Source organism: Saimiri boliviensis, chromosome 9 (genome assembly GCF_048565385.1).
Source record: "Saimiri boliviensis isolate mSaiBol1 chromosome 9, mSaiBol1.pri, whole genome shotgun sequence".
In the NCBI taxonomy this organism is placed as follows: Eukaryota; Metazoa; Chordata; class Mammalia; order Primates; family Cebidae; genus Saimiri; species Saimiri boliviensis.
Genome location: NC_133457.1, coordinates 18,400,038 through 18,418,528, shown reverse-complemented (window position 1 = coordinate 18,418,528; position 18,491 = coordinate 18,400,038). Strand labels below are relative to the sequence as shown.

Below are 18,491 nucleotides of genomic sequence, written 5' to 3'. Positions count from 1 at the left end.
GATGGGGTCAAACTCTTCCACCTCAGATCATCAGGCATTAATTAGATTCTCATAAACAGCGTGCAACCTAGATCCCTTGCATATGCAATTCACAATAGTGTTCACACTCTTACAAGAATCGAATGCGGCTGATCTGACAGGAGGCGGAGCTCAGGCGGGAATGCTGGATTGTTGTCGTTCACCCGCTGCTGCGCAGCTCGGTTCCTACCAGGCCACAGACCAGTACAGGTCTCTGGCCCAGGGCTGGGGACCCCTGCTTTATAGATAAGATTCCCCACTCCCACTTTCCCTGCCCCGGCTTCTTTCAGAAGTTTTTATCTTCCGTTTTCTATAATTTGAATATAGTAGGCCTAGCTGTTGTTTTTTGAGGCATTTATCCTGTTTAATGTTCTCTGAGCATCCTAAGTTTATAACTTGGTGTCTGACATTAATCTTGGGAAAATTTTAGTCATTCTTTTTTCAAATATTTGTTCTGTTTCTTTCTTCTCCTTCAGGCTTTTTTCGCTATGAATGGATTACATGTTTTATGGTTGTCCCATAGGGCTTGGATAGTCTGTTCTTTTTTTTTTTTTTTTTTTTTTCACTTTGCTTTTCAGTTTTGGAAGTTTCTATGGTCATATCCTCAGGCTAAAAGGGTTTTTCCTCAGCCTTGTCCAGTTTACTGATGAAACCATTAAAGGCATGCTTTATTTTTGCAGATGCATTTTTGATATCTAGCATTTCTGTTTTGATTCTTTCTTAGAATTTTCATCTCTCTGCTTATATTATCTATTCCTTTTTGTATGCTGTCTACTTTTTGCATTAAAGCCATTATCATATTAAAAAGTAGTATTGTAGTTTTAAAAAATAATTGGTTTAATTCCAACATTGCCATCATATATGGTTGGTTCAGATACTTATTCTGCCTCTCCAAACTGCTTTACTGCCTTACACTGTAACTTGCAATTTTTTTGTTTAGAGGAAGACATGATTTACTGGGTAAAAAATAATTTGGTTAAGTAGGCCTTAGTTATGTGGTGATAAGGTGTGAGGGGAGAGGTGTTCTGTAGTCCTTTGATTAAGTCTCAAGTCTTTTAGTGAGGCTGTGCCTCTGGGCTGTGGCTTCAAAGTGCCTTCCAGTCCCCTCATTTAAATGGAACATTATGGATAGAGGAGGCTGGAGTTGGGCATCTTCCTTTCCCCAACATGGAAAGCTAGATGATGCACAGTTGGATATTTCCCTTCTTCTATGTGAAAGCCTAGAGCTCAGTGGATTTGGATATTTCCCTTCCCCAGGTTAGTTAGGCTCTGATCATGCCCCAGAAGGTTAGACTTTTGTTAACTAGTTTCTCCTGAGGATCTTGTTAAGAAGCACGGTGACTCATGCTGGTAATCCCAGCACTTAGGGAGGTCGAGGCAGGCGGATCATGAGGTCAGGAGATTGAGACCATCCTGGACATGGCCAAACCCCATCTCTACTAAAATACAAAAAATTAGCCGGGCGTGGTGGCCTGCACCGGTAGTCCCAGCTAATCAGGAGGCTGAGGCAGGGGAATCACTTGAACCCCTGGAGATGGAGGTTGCAGTGAGCTGAGACTGTACCACTGTACTCCAGCCTGGGTGACAGAGCAAGAATCCGTCTTTTTTAAAAAAAGAAAAGAACAAAATACTCTGATAAATTTCAAAATGGTTCATTTTCTGCTAAAAGTGTGAGGAGATTCCCTCGCTCCCTCTCCACCAAGCCCCCCCCCCCACCCCCCGGCATTTACTGTGGTACTTTGCTTGATCTCCTGAACATAAACCTCACAATATTGTCGAGGCCTCCCTATGACTGGGTTCTCCTGGAGTTTTTCTCTCTCACAAGTGTCCACCGTGAACCTCCCAAAATTTGCCCACTGCCCTTTGTGTTTTCCTCCCCCCACGCTGCTTCCTCAGGTCTCAGCTTGCACATCTGCTCTGGCACTCTCTGTAGCCACCTGTCTCTCCACTTCTCAGGGCAGCGGTCTGCTCCACGTCCTCCTCTTTGGTTGAGATTCAAGAAGAGTTGTTGCTTTTTCAGTTTGTTCAGTTTTTTTTTTTTACTTGTTGTTAGGACACAGCCACTACTTCCAAGGTCTTCACATGTGGAAAAGGAAACCAGAGGTTAGACATACTCTTTTACATGGAAAAATATATTTTATATGGAAATAATTTCAAACATTTAAAAATAAAAATAGTAAAAGGAAAACTAATGTATCCTTTTACCTAGATTCTCCTGTTGTTACCATTTTGCTCTGTTTGCTTTATTATTTTCATTTTCTCTCTCATTGACTACTCTTTTGCCAGGTTTTTTATGTTCTCCTTATTTCTAATCTTCAGACCAGCCTTATTCAAAATTCATCCACATTTTAGATATAAAGAAACTAAAGCTTTATGAGATGAAGTGGAAGTCTATTATTTTTTGCCTCTTGTTCTCCAAGGGTTTTCTAATTTTCCTTTGGAGAATTTTTTTTTTTTTTTTTTTTTTTTTTTTTTTTTTTTTGAGACGGAGTCTTGCTCTGTCGCCAGGTTGGAGTGCAGTGGCGCAATCGCGGCTCAGTGCAACCTCCGCCTCCTGGGTTCAAGCGATTCTTCTGCTTCAGCCTCACGAGTAGCTGGGACCACAGGCGGGTGCCACCAAGCCCGGCTAATTTTTGTACAGTATTTCTAGTAGAGACGGGGTTTCACCATGTTGGCCAGGATGGTCTCGATCTCTTGGCCTTGTGATCCGCCCACCTCAGCCTCCCAAAGTGCTGGGATTACAGGCCTGAGCCACTGCGCCCAGGCTCCTTTGGAGAATTCTTAATCTCCACCCCTGTGGTTCAGATAGATGGATCCGCTCCAGGTTCTAGGGGTGGTTTCGTGGTTCATGCTTAGCAAATGAAGGCACTGCATCCCCTTTGTTACAGCAGTTGGTTCCGATTTGGGCATATGACTCAACTCAGATGAATTAGAACCTATCAACATTAGCCCCAGGGCATTTTTCTGAAACAATTAGAAATGCAGTTCTCTTTCTCTAGGAGTTGTTAAACTGAAGAATACAAGTTTGGAGCAGTTAGAGCCCTTTTTTTGCGAACACAGAGATTTATAGTAAGACTGAGAATAAAGCTAATAGAGACAAAGAGCTCTGAAAGCAGGAGTCATAGATGCCTGGAATCATTATTTGCAAGATAATGACACAGTCATGTTAGACTTAGATTTCACTTTTTGCCCAAACCTGGTTGATCTGAGATGCTGTTACTTACCACTGAAAACATTCTGACTAATTGAGACACTACACTCTTTCTCAAGATTCCAAGGCTGTTAAGCGTCAGGAGCTGGAATTTAAACCAAGTTCTGTCTTAGACCAAACTCCTCTTCTTGCAAATAGAAGAGACTTCTCAATTGTACTAAGTGCTGGCGAATAAAGAGGAGAGAACTGTACACATGCAACTTCTTAAGAAGAATGTTTCAGTAGACAAGCTGTTTTTTCTAAACATGTCTGTCATCTATGTTTTTATAGAACATCATATTCAGTACTGTGGCAAAGAAAGACATGGAAATTAAAATAACTCCCTGTGTAATACTTATGAATTGATAGAAAATAAACTTTTTTTTTTAAGATAGGGAAAAAGACACATTGAGAGTTTGATCATTTTTAACTACATAAATGTACAAAAATTTCTGTCTGAAATAAAGAGTAAAGGGCCACATCATACCCTCAAATTATTACCCTTTTCTGATACTTCCAATACTCCCCACAAAGTCACTGGCTTCGGTTCCTTTAGATACATAACATGAGTAATTTTCAGTTCTCTCTTGTTCCCATCAAAAGGTCCCAAGACAAGCCATGATGGTTCTAATTATAGAATATTATTTTATTTTTATACTTCCACAGGCCTGGTTATTTTTTGTATTAAGTTGGGACTGCTGCAACAATATATTATAGTAACAAAATATTATAATATTTACCATGCTTCCGTTTTCAAGCAAAAGGACTTTGTCACCTAAGCATTTACTAAACCAGCATTTTTTTTTCAAGCTATGGGCCTTAGTAGGTCACAATGGAGTACAATGGAATGGAAATAATTGAATAGAGCAAGATAGAATAGAGAAGGACAGAATAGAATGGAATAGAACAGGAGTGTTTTCATGTTGCAAGTGTAAATATTGCAGCACAACAATTTTATATACCAAAAAATATGGGTATTGATATGGATATAAATATTAATATAGATCTAGGTATACGACGTGAATGTGTTTGTGTGCATGCTTATGTATGCTGGGTTGCCATATATAAAATATATTTCATATGTGAGTTTTCAACAGAAATGTTCAAAATCCAATGAACTAGACAGAGTAGTAACTAGCAATCAATCAAAGAAAATATATTAGCAGAATATCTAGCTTATGCAAATATTGCTATAGGAAGAATCATTATAATACACAAGTTTGGACCTTGCAATATCCTGTGCTGTGAAAATTACAGTGAATATTATTCTCCATAAGTTCTGAGCTCTTTCCAATGTGCTTCAAAGTTGTCCACAAAATTATGCTTCCTGTGAAGTAACCCTTATCTGTCATTGTTCTCTTAGCATTGCTTCTCTCTTCTCATCTCTGCCAACTCACAGCACTATCTCCATTCAGAATCTTGTACAAAACATACTTTTTCCACAGAACTGTGATAAATTTTGTCCCAAAAGAAACTTAGTTTAGGCCAGGCACAGTGGCTCATGCTTGTAATCCCAGCACTTTGGGAGGTCAGGCAGGTGGATCACCTGAAGTCAGGAGTTTGAGACAGGCCTGGCCAACATGGCGAAACTCCATCTCTACTAAAAACACAAAATTTATCTGGCTATGGTGGTGGACACCTGTAATCCCAGCTACTCAGGAAGCTGAGGCAGGAGAATTGCTTGAACCTGCAGATGGAGGTTGCAGTGAGCTGAGATCAGGCCACTCTACTCCAGCCAAGGTGACAGAGCGAGATTCCGTCACACACACACACACAGTTAGTTTATATCTTATTTGATTAAAATAGTTTAAACTTATTGCCAATTTTGTAGAAAGTTTGAAAAGTGCAGAGGAAAAAATGAAATATAGTATAAAGAAAGAAAGAAAGAAAAAGTAATCCACGTCATTCTAGTGGTAGCTATTCCTGTTAACATTTTTAGGTAGGTTGAAATTGCCTCCAAAGGCTGAAGAAAAAAAAATATATATATATTTTGAGCTAAAGTCTTGCTCTGTTGACCAGGCTGGATGGAGTGCAGAGGAGCAATCTTTGGCACACTGCAACCTCCATCTCCCATGCTTGTGATTCTCCTGTTTCAACCTCCAGAGTAGCTGGGATTACAGGTGCACTCCAACATGACTGGCTAATTTTTTTTTTTTTTTTTTTTTGGTATTTTTAGTAGAGACAGGGTTTCACCATGTTGGCCAGGCTGCTCTTGAACTCCTGACCTCAAGTGATCTGCCTGCTTTGGCCTCCCAAAGTGCTGGGATCACAGGCATGAGCCACCACAGCCAGCCAAAAAATTTTTATTTGAGATGTTGAAGAGGAATCATAATAATTCCCCCAAATCTATTCCATTTGAGATTTAAATTAAATGTAATCAATGTGAGCACAAAACTTCAATAATTAAAATATTAACTATCATTCCTGAGTTATAAGAACAAGGATTTAACCAAAAGATTACTTGTGATTAAAAGATATTTATAAAAGCTGATGTAACTTAACTAGTTTCGTTAGTAGTCTGTGCCAGTTTCTCTTTGATTCAAAAAGTGTTTTCAGAGTGTCACAATAATGTTTTGGGTTGACAAAAATATGATATGCACAGTGGTGAAACCTGATGAAGAAGGACTGAAAAATTTGTGAAAACAAAACATGTGAGAGTGTTAGACTAAGTCCTGGAGAGAAAAACAGGAATGGATCTGTAATCCCAGTTCAAGTTTCTAGTCTTTTTCCTTGTATCTCTGCCAACTGTCTTTCTGCATAAATAAATAATAAAGCTCGCAAGAATAACAAATGTTTTGCTGAAATGCTGATATATTTTTATTTCTCTATTTGAACATCATGGAAAGTACATTTGAGTTTATGAATATTAAATTTCATGTCCTCATTCACGATCTCATCCCTGCATCTTGTCCCCACATTTCTGGGCCAGACTTGGAGCTTCCAATAATGTCAAACAGCTTTGCCCTAAGGCGGGGAACTGAAAGGTTGTAGTAACAAGATGAGGATTTGTCCTACTGGCAATGTGTAAAAGGAAAGGAAGTTTACTTTTGTTAAAGAAAGCAAAAAAAGTCTCTCTAGAAGTTGGAATTAAAAAAAAAAGTTTTCAGATATCTTTGTTGTTTGAGATACAAACCAAGGCTATGTTGAAGTTAGCAATTTAACTTTATTTATTTGCTTTTCAGCAACAATGCTATCTGTATGCAGTAGCATCCTGTGGTCTCCAGTCTTTTCTTATCATGGGTCATGAAAATTTATGATAGGAATTTAACAAAACAGTGTTTAAGAAATTAAGATTCCATCTTGGGCTTTCCTAAAGAGAAAAAGAGGAAAAAACGTTCCTGTGTACTTCAGCAATATGACCCATGGAGAACTGGAGAACAACTAAAGAAATGAAAAGAATTTTCTTTTCCTCTAGAAAGTTCTCTAAAATATAAGGCAGGGCCAGCTTTTAGTGGAATATCTGTCAAAATTAATGAAAACCTGTAGTAAAGGCAAAAAGAATTAACCATCTTAGTTGGCCATCAAGGTAAATACCTTATACTTAGGTGCTCACCTTATTTTCTATGAACTTTGCATGAGATAAGCTGCATTTAATCTCAGGCAAGCCAACTACCCTGGAAGTTCTTGCCCAGTCAGACTCTTCCCAGGGAAAACACAGAAGCCAGAATCGGTTGAACCCTTGCCATTGAGTTGAACCATTTGAAATTGCTGGTAAGAAGTACTAGGCACATTAGATAGGTTATTGCTTTAATTTCCACAATTCGGCTTTGAGATAGATAACATTCACATAAAGCTGACGAGAAAAGAGGTCAGGGAGGTAATGTTATTTGCTTAGAATAGGGTCAGTTGGCTTGTCAGTGTTGGTGTTGGGTTCAAACAAGATCTGACTCTAAAGCTAGTGATGAGTTAATTTATCAGCAAACAAAAAGTTATAAAGACATTCCTGAAATGTTTTGTTTTTTGGATGGCTGAAATTAAAAATGTTTCACCAAGATTGTTAAGGTAGAGAGGGGTCTACTCTCCTTGGAAAGAGAAAGGGAGAAAATGGGGAAAAGCTATTAATAATGTAAAGTATTAAAATAAAAATTCATTATACAATGAAGGACAGAGTTAACTGTATACAAGCCATATGCCCAGGACAAAATAAAGCAGTAATTTTCTTCTTCATAAATAATAGCAAGATGCGCTATATAAATGCAATGAAACTTGGCAAACAAAAGGACATTTAGAAACTTGAGAACAGATGAATTCATTGTCAGCTGGTTTACTACGGGTAGTTCCTTCACTCAGAATTAAACCAAATATGCTGAGAAAGATGTTTTTCTGTCTTTGAGTGAGACTAGTATGTATATATAATAAGCACTGAAAGATGTTTTTCTGTCTTTGAGTGAGACTAGTATGTATATATAATAAGCACTGAACTTTTTTAAAAGAAGAAAACATTCATTGAAAAGCAAACTTTCACTATATATCTTTGTAGTTGATCCAGGCCACTTAGTTGAGTAAAATGTATTCAGTCAGTCGCTTTAGATGTGATTATGTTCCACTTGGCACAATCTAGAAGTGAGGTTAACCAGGGCCTCTGTATCACTCAGTGGACTCTGACAGTATAACGCACAAAATTTATTTAAAAATCTATTACTTTTGTCATTTTTAATGACTCAATTAAAAAACATTATTTCCTTTAGATCTACAGTAGGGATTTAATATACTCAACAAGGCTTTAAACAAAACAATGGTTATAACAATCTTTCTGAAAATATGAAAGAGTTACAGTATCACTAAATAGCAACCTCTTAAAATAAGATTAAACAATTCAAAATGCCACCAATAAATAATTGTAAAGAAAATATAGTTAACTCTCAAATATTTAGTATATTGTGGGTTTTTTTTTTTTTCAGTTTTTTGCATTATCAGTGTTCATCTCTTTTTTTTTTTTTTGAGATGGAGTTTTCTCTCGTCACCCAGGCTGAAGTGCAGTGGCACGATCTCGGCTCACTGCAACCTCTGCCTCCTGGGTTTGAGCGATTCTCCTGCCTCAGTTTCCCAAGTATCTAGGAATACAGGCACCCACCACCATGCTTGGCTAATTTTTGTATTTTTAGTAGAGACGGGGTTTCACCATGTTGGCCAGGCCGGTCTGAAACTCCTGACTTCAGATGATCCTCCCACCTTGGCATCCCAAAGTGCAGGGATTACAGGCAGTACAGTGTTCATTTTTAAGCTTATTTTCCATTCATTGTCTGACTTTTTAATCACCCGACTGTGCCTCAAGAACTAGTCTTGGTTCAATGAACAGGCTGGATGAGAAAGCAGTTTTGAAACTGAAGCCAACATTAGATAAACTACAATAATGAACAGGGCTGAGCTGAGATTAGCATCGCTACCTCAGAGCAAATTTAAGGAGGCATCAAAACACTCAGAAATGAAAATAGTATTTTTAAAATTAATTTATTTATTATACTTTAAGTTCTGGGGCACATATGCAGATCATGCATGTTACATAGGTATACATGTGCCATGGAAGTGGTTTGCTGCATCCATCGCCCTGTCATCTCCGTCACCTACATTAGGTGTTTCTCCTAATGCTATCCCTTCCCAATCCCCCCACTCTCTGCTCTTCCTCCCATAGTCCCCCAACCCCCAGGCCCTAGTGTGTGATGTTCACCTCCCTGTGACCTTGTGTTCTCATTGTTCAACACCCACTTACGTGTGAGAACAAGCGGTGTTTGGTTTTCTGTTCTTGTGTCAGTTTGCTGAGAATGATGGTTTCCAGTTTCATCCATGTCCCTTCAAAGGACATGAACTCATCTTTTTTATGGCTGCATAGTATTTCATGGTGTATATGTGCCAACCTGCTCCTGAATGACTACTGGATAAATAATGAAATGAAGGCAGAAATAAATATGTCCTTTGAAACCAATGAGAACAAAGACACAATGTACCAGAATCTCTGGGAAACATACCTCTAAGAGGGAAATTTATAGCACTAAATGCCCATAAGAGAAGTGAGGAAAGATAAAAAATTGACATCCTAAAGTCACAATTAAAAGAACTAGAGGAGCAAGATCAAACAAATTCAAAAGCTAGCAGTAGGAAAGAAGTAACTAAGATTGAGTCAGAAATGAAGGAGATAGAGACACACACACAAAAAAAAACCCTTCAAAAAATCAGTAAATCCAGGAGCTGTTTTTTTGAAAAGATCGACAAAACAGACCAATAGCCAGACTAATAAAAAAGCAAAGAGAGAAGATTCAAATAGATGCAATAAAAAATGATAAAGGGGATATCACCACCAATCCTACAGAAACACAGACTACCATCAGAGATTACTATAAACACCTCTATGCAAATAAACAAGTAAATCTAGAAGAAATGGATAAATTCCTGGACACTTATATCCTCCCAAGACTAAACCAGGAAGAAGTTGAATTCCTGAATAGACCAACAGCAAGGTCTGAAGTTGAGGCAGCAATTAATAGCTTATCAATCAAAAAAAGTCCAGGATCAGACGGGTTCACAGCCAAAATCTACCAGAGATACAAAGAGGAGTTGGTACCATTCCTTCTGAAACTATTCCAAACAATACAAAAAGAGGGAATCCTCCCTAACTCATTTTATGAGATCAACATCATCCTGATACTAAAACCTGGCAGGAATGCAACTAAAAAAGAAAATTTCAGGCCAATATCCATGATGAACATCGATGCAAAAATCTTCAGTCAAATACTGGCAAACTGATTGCAAGCACGCCAAAAAGCGTATCCATCACGATCAAGTAGGCTTCATCCCAGGGATGCAAGGCTGGTTCAACATACACAAATCTATAAATATAATCCATCACATAAACAGAACCAAAGACAAAAACCACTTGATTATCTCAGTAGATGCAGAGAAGGCCTTTGATAAAATTCAACAGCCCTTAATGCTAAAAACTCTCCATAAACTAGGTATTGATGGATCATATCTCAAAATAATAAGAGCTACGTATGACAAACCCACAGTCAATATCATACTGAATGAGCAAAAACTGGAAGCATTCCCTTAGAAAACTGGCACAAGACAAGGATGCCCTCTCTCACCACTCCTGTTCAACATAGTATTGGAAGTTCTGGCTAGGGCCATCAGGCAAGAGAGAAATAAAGGGTCCTCAAATAGGAAGAGAGGACTTCAGGTTGTCCGTTTGCAGATGACATGATTGTGTATTTAGAAAACCCCATCGTCTCAGCCCAAAATCTCCTGAAGCTGATAAGCAACTTCAGCAAAGTCTCAGCATACAAAATCGATGTGCAAAAATCACAAGCATTCCTTACACCAATAATAGACAAACAGAGAGCCAAATCATGAGTGAACTCCCATTCACAATTGCCACAAAGAGAATAAAATTCCTATGAATACAAACATTCCTAGGGATGTGAAGGACATCTTCAAGGAGAACTACAAACCACTACTCAAGAAAATAAAAGAGGACACAAACAGATGGAAAAACATTCCATGCTCATGGTTAGGAACAATCAATATCTTGAAAATGGCCATACTGCTCGAAAATAGTATTTTAATATAATATTTAAAAAATCAAAATTAATGCAAAAATTCAGGACAAAAATAACAAAATTGTAAATAAAGACATCTTGTTTGTCTGCCTGACAACCTTGCATTATTATGCAACAGGAACAGTTGTTTCCAATCAGCTCACAGTTCTCAGCCAGTGCAATCATCTTGGCTTCTGCCAGGAGGGTCTACGAAGGTTGACAATTGTGTATAAACTGTTTTAATCGTGGAACTTTTGTTAACTTTCCCACTTGGTTCAAAATATAGGAGGATATTTTGTTAGGTTTATGTAGATCCACACTTTTATTTTTTGCTTTTATCTCAGGCTCCTACATGGTTTCAATTAACACTGATAATGGAGTTCGGTAAGTGAGTCCTAGGCAGCTGGAAATTCAGAATTCATCAGCATTTGCTTTTTGGTTTCAAGATGGATGTGGTTCATGTTCTGGGAATTTCTTTTATACAGAGCTAGAAGTTACTTTGTGGAAACCTAAAGGAATTAAAACTTTCTAGTTTCTCTATCAACATTTTACAAGGCCAAGATCAATCTGAGCACTGTGCTAAGCAAAAAGATGTATGTTTAATTCCTAGTGTAATCCCTGACATGGATTAATTGCCCAATACATGTTTGCTCTTTGAGCTCTGAAATTCCCACAGGTGGGATAAAAAGTTATTTTAGTTGTAAAGTAGAAAGTAATAGTAGTAATAAATAATAATTCAAATTTACTAAGAATATTTGTCTTTAAATTATTACACTGACTTAAAAATCAATATTATTTCTAGTCTCCTATATTTATTTTCAAGGCTATGAATATCTTGCTTCCAGCTCTCAAAACACAAAATTAAGAATATATGTTCCAACTTCTCTACTCTATAGACAAAAAGGACGAGGCATCTAGGTTTCTTTGATACTCTACCTTATCTTGATGTGTGAAACTTTTTGAGGTCAGCTTCAATGTCTTGAACTTCATAACTCTTTAGTAAATGCATTTTGAATTAAATGCTGTGAATCTAAATTGTGGCAATAGCCTACCAGTTTTTGTTTTATTTTAATCTATGTTTCAAGGAATGGTGGCCTTCATGTGTTTGGCTAATTTGAGACTGAAGCAGCACAATGCTTCATGTGCAGATGATCAAAAGTACCCGGAGAAAGCCAAGTCCCCAGGAAACTCAACTTGTACCATGTTGTATGGGATCCCAGGGAGAAGTTCAGAAAGATTTCTAGGCAAAACAACCTTGTTGACTGCCTAGATGGGTTCAAAGTTACCTGAATCCCTCTCCTACAGCTTATGAAAATCTTTTTCCTGCAATTCAATATCAAAATTAGAGAAAAATAGAGATTCATATATTACAGAAACTCAGAAGTGGAAGGTGGCATCAAACTGTAATGCAGTTTCTATGAGTGGAAGATTAGAGAGAAATCTTTCATCCAGGTGGCAAGAAGATCCTCCTACAAATGAATTCTGAGTTTTTGGTATTTCTTTTTCCTTCAGTTTGTCAAATGTGCCCATGACATTAAAAAAAAAAGTCCCAATAAAACAAAAATGGAAGAAATTTTCTATCTTGTATCAGGTAGACCACAGATTTGGGATGAAATATTTCTGCTGTCCTTCAAGATACCACAAAAGTAACAATCTCAAGCATGTGAGGCCTTAGAAACAAGTCAGGAAATAAAACCTAGATCAGGTAAGGTAGGAAATTTTCATAGAGAGCATCTGTTTTTTTGTTCTAAGGGCCATGGAGAAGTGACTAAAGGAACTGGTTGAGAATACACAATAGTTATTTTTACACAAACCCCAAAAGTGTGCAGCGAGCCTCTGGAGAAGCAAAAGTCCAACATATTTTGTTGCCCAAAACTTAGTGGGATATTATGTGCATGCTAAATATTCAGTACTTTTGAAGTTAAATTTTGATATTGGTTATGCTTATATACAAATCTCTTAAAAAACATGTTGTTTTGAACTTGTTACTCAGTATAGAAATGTATATGCATTTTTCCAGATCAAAATAACTGATATTTTTTCTTTTTATTACATGGTTATTAATAACCCCACACATATAAAATGCATTCATTAATATATGAGCTATAAATAATAAATTACTCACGGGTGTTTTAAGGTATTCGAAGCCTGTGATAAAGTACTATTCCATTTGCTCACCCCCAAAAATAAGTAACTATAAACCTTATAAAACAGTATTATATAGGACAAAAATTTGGCTTGAATTAATGCTTTAGAGAAGTAATCTTGGACTATATAGCTAAGTATTTAGCTAGCTTAGAGTGTCTTAAAACATAAAGTTATTAGAGGAAATATGTCTGATGTGTTGACTTGGATTTTGAAAGTCATGGAGCCTTGTTTAAAGGTGATATATAGTGGCATAGTTGGTATTACTGCTGCTCTAAAGGGGAAAAGAATTTTAGTAGTATTTTTTGCTTGAAATACATTGATTGAAATGGAAGGAGAGTCTGTGAGAGTGACGATAATAGCTAAGATCACTTGCATTTTCTTTCAGCCTAGTTGTCTGGTACAATAATAGGTACACAGCATTTGAAAGTAAAACCTTCCAGAACTTCTAGATTTTTTTGGTTTATCCACAATAGAGATGTCTGCACTGTTAATCCAGTGGAAGAGATATGATAGAGCTTTCTCAGGCCAGTGTGTTGCTTCATGAGAAAAGAGAAATCTCGGGCTTTCCCACGTCGTTAAAAGAGTCTCTGTGAAACTACTGACATTTAGCTTGGTATTCAGCTGGAGGTTGAGAAGTTGTCAATTCCCCAGATCAGTTTGAGTCATGTTAAAAATACTTCGGTATGTGTGGTTGGTTAACTGCAGGTGTTTGGCTATGAAAGTTGAGGAAGCATAAACATGCAGTTAGAACATTGTGGCTCACAATGATTTGAATGGACGCTAAGAGAAAACATTGTTTATGACCAATTAATTTATTTCCTTTTTGGAAGTGCCTCTGTGATGCCAAACATCTGAGTGAAAAATAAAAGGCACAGAAAATCCTTTGTGAAATTTTTTTCTCTTCATCTATTCAATCATTCATTTATTCAACATTTACTGGTTATTTATAATACATATGGCCTTATCAACAAAGAGCTTAGAGTTTAAAAGGGGAGAAAGTTATGCATGTATACTATAATTGTTATGGAAGTTATAAAGATATTAGAGTGTCACAAAAGAGATGTAAATAAACTCTTATGCCTAAGCAGATTACTTATACATAGGTGGGAGATTCAGGAATGCCTTCTGGAAAACATGACATTGAGTTGAGCTTTAAAGTGAATATTTTCATTCTAGCTGGAGGTTAGGCTACATAACAGAGAAACTTTTATTGTAAAAATGCAGAAAATACAAGACTTAAATGAAGATATTGGAGAGAAGGGAGATTACAATCCATTAGAACATGAGGGTTCCCATTCAAATCATATCTTGGAATATGGTAGGAATATTTTTGTTTAGACTGGAAAGGGAGAAGGAGTGGGACACTTGCCCCAGAATGTGAGAAGGGATTGCTTCCTAAAATTGGTATCCATTAAACAATAGTCTGAGATGTAAGGCTGTAAAGGTAGCTTGAGCTGTAAATGTTAAATCAGGGATTAACAGTAGGCAAAGAAAAGGAAACAGGAAGTTTGCACTAGTGAAGGCAAGGGATGATAATTAAGGTTTGAATTAATATCATGAGAATGAAGTTACGAAAGGGTATGTATTTTAGACCTGCTAACTGTAGAATCAATGTCACTTGACATTCAATTTGAATATAAGTATTGATGATTTTCATGGTGCCATAAACCAAATTTGTATGTACATGTGAAGGAGTATATGTTCAAGGGATGAGAATATATTAATTTGATGCATATTGACCTTAAAGTGTAGGTAGACTATCAAAGTGGAAAGGTAGAGCAGGGTTTTTATTAGTGCTGGGCTGACATCAGGATAGAATCATAGATCAAGGAGTTCTATAGTGGTAATAGAAGCCTAGTGATTGTTAAGAGAGTATATGCTGAGAGAAAAGAGGAAAAAGGAGAAGATGGTCAAAATGTTTGATATAAGTACTAGGACATTAGAAAAGTGACGGATATTTTATATTCCTCAACTACCCAAAAAGCTACTTAAATTATCACTTTTCATTTATATGGTTTAGTAACATGAGGATGTTTATATTAAGGTTTTTGGTGATTTTAAATTTAGTATTATATGTGGAAAGGTGTGGTTGATTTCTAACATATAAGCTTGATGCCACGGCCTATATACAATTAACGTATCCCCTTTCAATCTTTATTTCTTCAATTGGAAAAGTCTGAACAATCAAAGGACATTTTTAAAAATGGCCTCCTCCTGTCTTCTGTGTTTTGGTCATATTCAAGCATATTTAGATATTTTGTATGCTGGCGTTCAGGCTTACTCATTAAACCTCTACCTGACTTCTTTATTGGAGACTTTTGGAAGCTGCTCTGAAAATGCCTTTTTGGTGAGCATTAACTAATATTGTAGTTTTTATATCATTTGTATTGATTAATACTTGGGATAAAGGATATTTTAAAACCCAAAGTCAGAAGGGTATTTGGAAACATGCCAAATTTTTACATAAGCTTACACTTTCCTTTGTTGTACTTTGGTGTCATTCATAAAATTGTAGTAAATAGTCTTATTATGTAATATAATCTCATTCAGGACTATTCGTATACTTGTGTGTGTGTGCAAACAGAAAGCAGGATAACTCACATATAGTAGACACTTAACAAATGCTAGTTCAAGTTAAATCTAAAGCACATTAAAAAGGAGGTTGGCATTGGTACCTTAGAAATGTCAGCCTTGTCTAGCTCTGTACGTGGAGCAACAGATCACCACTGAGTAACAGACTGATGGAATAAAAACTCCCATGGTTAGAAAACAGTATTTTTGTAATGACAGATTCTTTATGTGTAGAAATATGCCTATACAGATACAATGCAATCACTATCAACAGACAAATGACATTCTTCTCAGATAGAAAAAAAAAAAAAGAAATACCATCGGAAATAGAAAAAACAATCCTGATATTTATATGGAACCACAAAAGACCCAGCGTAGCCAAAGCTATCCTAAGCAAAAGAAACAAAGCTAGAGGAATCACATTACCTTATAATACAGGGCTATAGTAAATGAAACAGCATGGTACTGCCATAAAAACAGACACACAGACCAATGAAACAGAATAGAGAACCCAAGAACAAATCCACACATCTACAGTGAACTCATTTTCAAAAAAGCTGCCAAGAACATGCACTTGGGAAAAGACAGTTTCTTCAATAAATGGTGCTGGGTAAACTGGGTATCTATATGCAGAAGAATGAAACTAGACACCTATCTCTCGCCATACACAAAAGCCAAATCAAAATGTATTAAAAACTTAAATCTAAGACCTCAAATTATAAAACTACTATAAGAAAACATTGGAAAAAATCTCTAGGCTGTAGATCTGGGCAAAAATTTCTTGTGCATCTGGGCAAAAATTTCTTGCACAAGCACAGGCAATCAAAGCAAAAATAGACACATTTTTGTTTACACATTACATCAAGTTAAAAATTTCTGCACAGCAAAGGAAACAATAAAGTGAAGAGACAATTCGGAGAATGGGAGAAAGTATTTGCAAACTATCCATCTGACAAGGGATTAATAACCAGAATAGATAAGGAGTTCAACTATGTCTATAGGAAAAAAATCTGACAGTTCAATGAAAAAATGAGCAAAATAGTTAAACAGATATTTATTTTTCTTTCTTTTCTTTTTTCTTTCTTTCTTTTTTTTTACACAAATTCTTACTCTGTTGTCCAGGCTGGAGTGTAGTACCATGATCTCAGCTCACTACAGCCTCCACCTCCCGGGTTCAAGTGATTCACCTGCATTAGCCTTATAAGTAGCTGGGATTACAGGCACCCACCACAATGCCCAGCTAATTTTTGTATTTTTAGTAGAGACAGGGTTCACCATGTTGGCTAGGCTGATCTTGAACTCCTGACCTCAAATGATTCACCCACCTCAGCCTCCCAAAGTGCTGGGATTACAAGTGTGAGCCACCTTGCCCGGCTGAATAGACATTTTCTTAAAAGAAGGCATAGAAATGACAAACAGGCCTATCAACATCATTGATCATCAGATAAATGTAAGTCAAAACTACAATGAGATATCATCTTACCTCAATTAAAAGGGCTTATAGCCAAAAGATAGGCAATAACAAATGCTGGCAAGGAAGTGGAAAAAAGGGCATTCTTGAACACTGTCAGTAGGAACGTAAATTCATACTCACTATGATGTACAGTTTGGATGTTCCTCAAGAAACTAAAAATAGAGCTACTGTATGATCCAGCAACCCCATTGCTGGGTATATGCTCAAAAGAAAGGAAATCAGTGTATCAAAGAGATATCTGCACTTCTATGTTTGTTGCAGCACTGTGTACAATCTCTAAGATTTGGAAGCAACCTAAGTGTCCATCAGCAGATGAATGGATAGAGAAAAGGTGGTACATATACACAATGGAGTACTATTCAGTCATTAAAAAAAAAAGAATGAGATCTAGTCATTTGCAGCAACATGGATAGAACTGGAGATCATTAAGTGAAATAAGCCAGGCACAGAAAGGCAACTTTGCATGCTCTCACTTACCTGTGGGAATCTAGAAATCAAAACAATTGAACTCAAGGACATAGAGAGTAGTAGGATGGTTTCCAGAGGCTGAGGCTTGTGATAGTGGTGGAGATGATTACTGGGTATAAAAAACGGTTAGAAAGGATGCATAAGATCTACTATTTGATAGAGCAACAGGGTGACTATAGTCAATAATAAGTTAATTGTCCATTGCAATCGACATTGTAATGGATTGTTTGTAACTCAAAGTATAAGTGCTTGAGTGGATGGATACTCCGTTCTCCTTGACGTGCTTATTTCACACTACATGCCTGTATCAAAACATCCGATGTACTCCATAAATATATGCATCTATTATGTATCCACAAAAATAAAAAATAAAAAATAGAAATATGCCGATTAAAGTGAGATAAATTCAGTTAAAGCAATAAATGATTTGGCATTTGTGCTGGAAAACCTGAAAAAGTGTTAAAGAGATTCACTCAAAGATTTTTAAGACAATTAAATGATGAACATATTTCATAGACAGCAAGATAAAATGAAATGTATCTGAGTGTATTTTATTTCCTAGAATATTTTGTTAAACAGAACTATAAAGGTTACATTTTTGGGAGAATACCTTTAAGTTCCAGTAAATAAGAAGGTTATTCAGTGTAAGAACTGGAAAGCAGACTAAGGTTTGTGTGCAGTGGATGCCTCTAGTCCTGTGGATCTATAGAGTTTATGTGAAGAAATCTAGAACCTTTCATGACAGAAATGATTAAAAGTTAAAGTAATTTTATTTATGCAGAATAGAGCTAGAGCTGGCCATTTAAGAATATATTGCCCTTTCCATTTAATATATTTCTTTAACAAAACAACTTTAATTTTGTACTTGTTATCAGTGGCTTAAAAACATGCAAAAAAACTTCAGTACTCTAATAAATTTGTTTTCTGAACTACCTGTCTGCAGCTTAATCTCCATGTCTGAAGGCATTTTTGCAGAACACAAAGAAGAGTAAACATTTGGGAAGCTTACTTTGTTAATAATAGTATAAAAACAAGTAAGTTTCACAAAAAATTGCACTATATATATATATATATATATATATATATATAT

At 36.5% G+C, this 18,491-nt stretch overlaps 1 long non-coding RNA gene across 6 annotated transcripts in view; it reads right to left on the bottom strand.

The window, feature by feature from the left end:
• LOC120368343 (uncharacterized) overlaps nucleotides 1–18,434 on the bottom strand; it is a 57,699-nt gene extending 39,265 nt beyond the window's left edge. For all 6 annotated transcript variants that reach the window (XR_012519138.1, XR_012519139.1, XR_012519141.1 and 3 more), the window contains exon 1: nucleotides 1,956–18,434. This is a non-coding gene — a long non-coding RNA (uncharacterized LOC120368343). The remainder of the gene's footprint in view (nucleotides 1–1,955) is intronic.
• Between the last annotated feature and the right edge of the window lie 57 nt (nucleotides 18,435–18,491).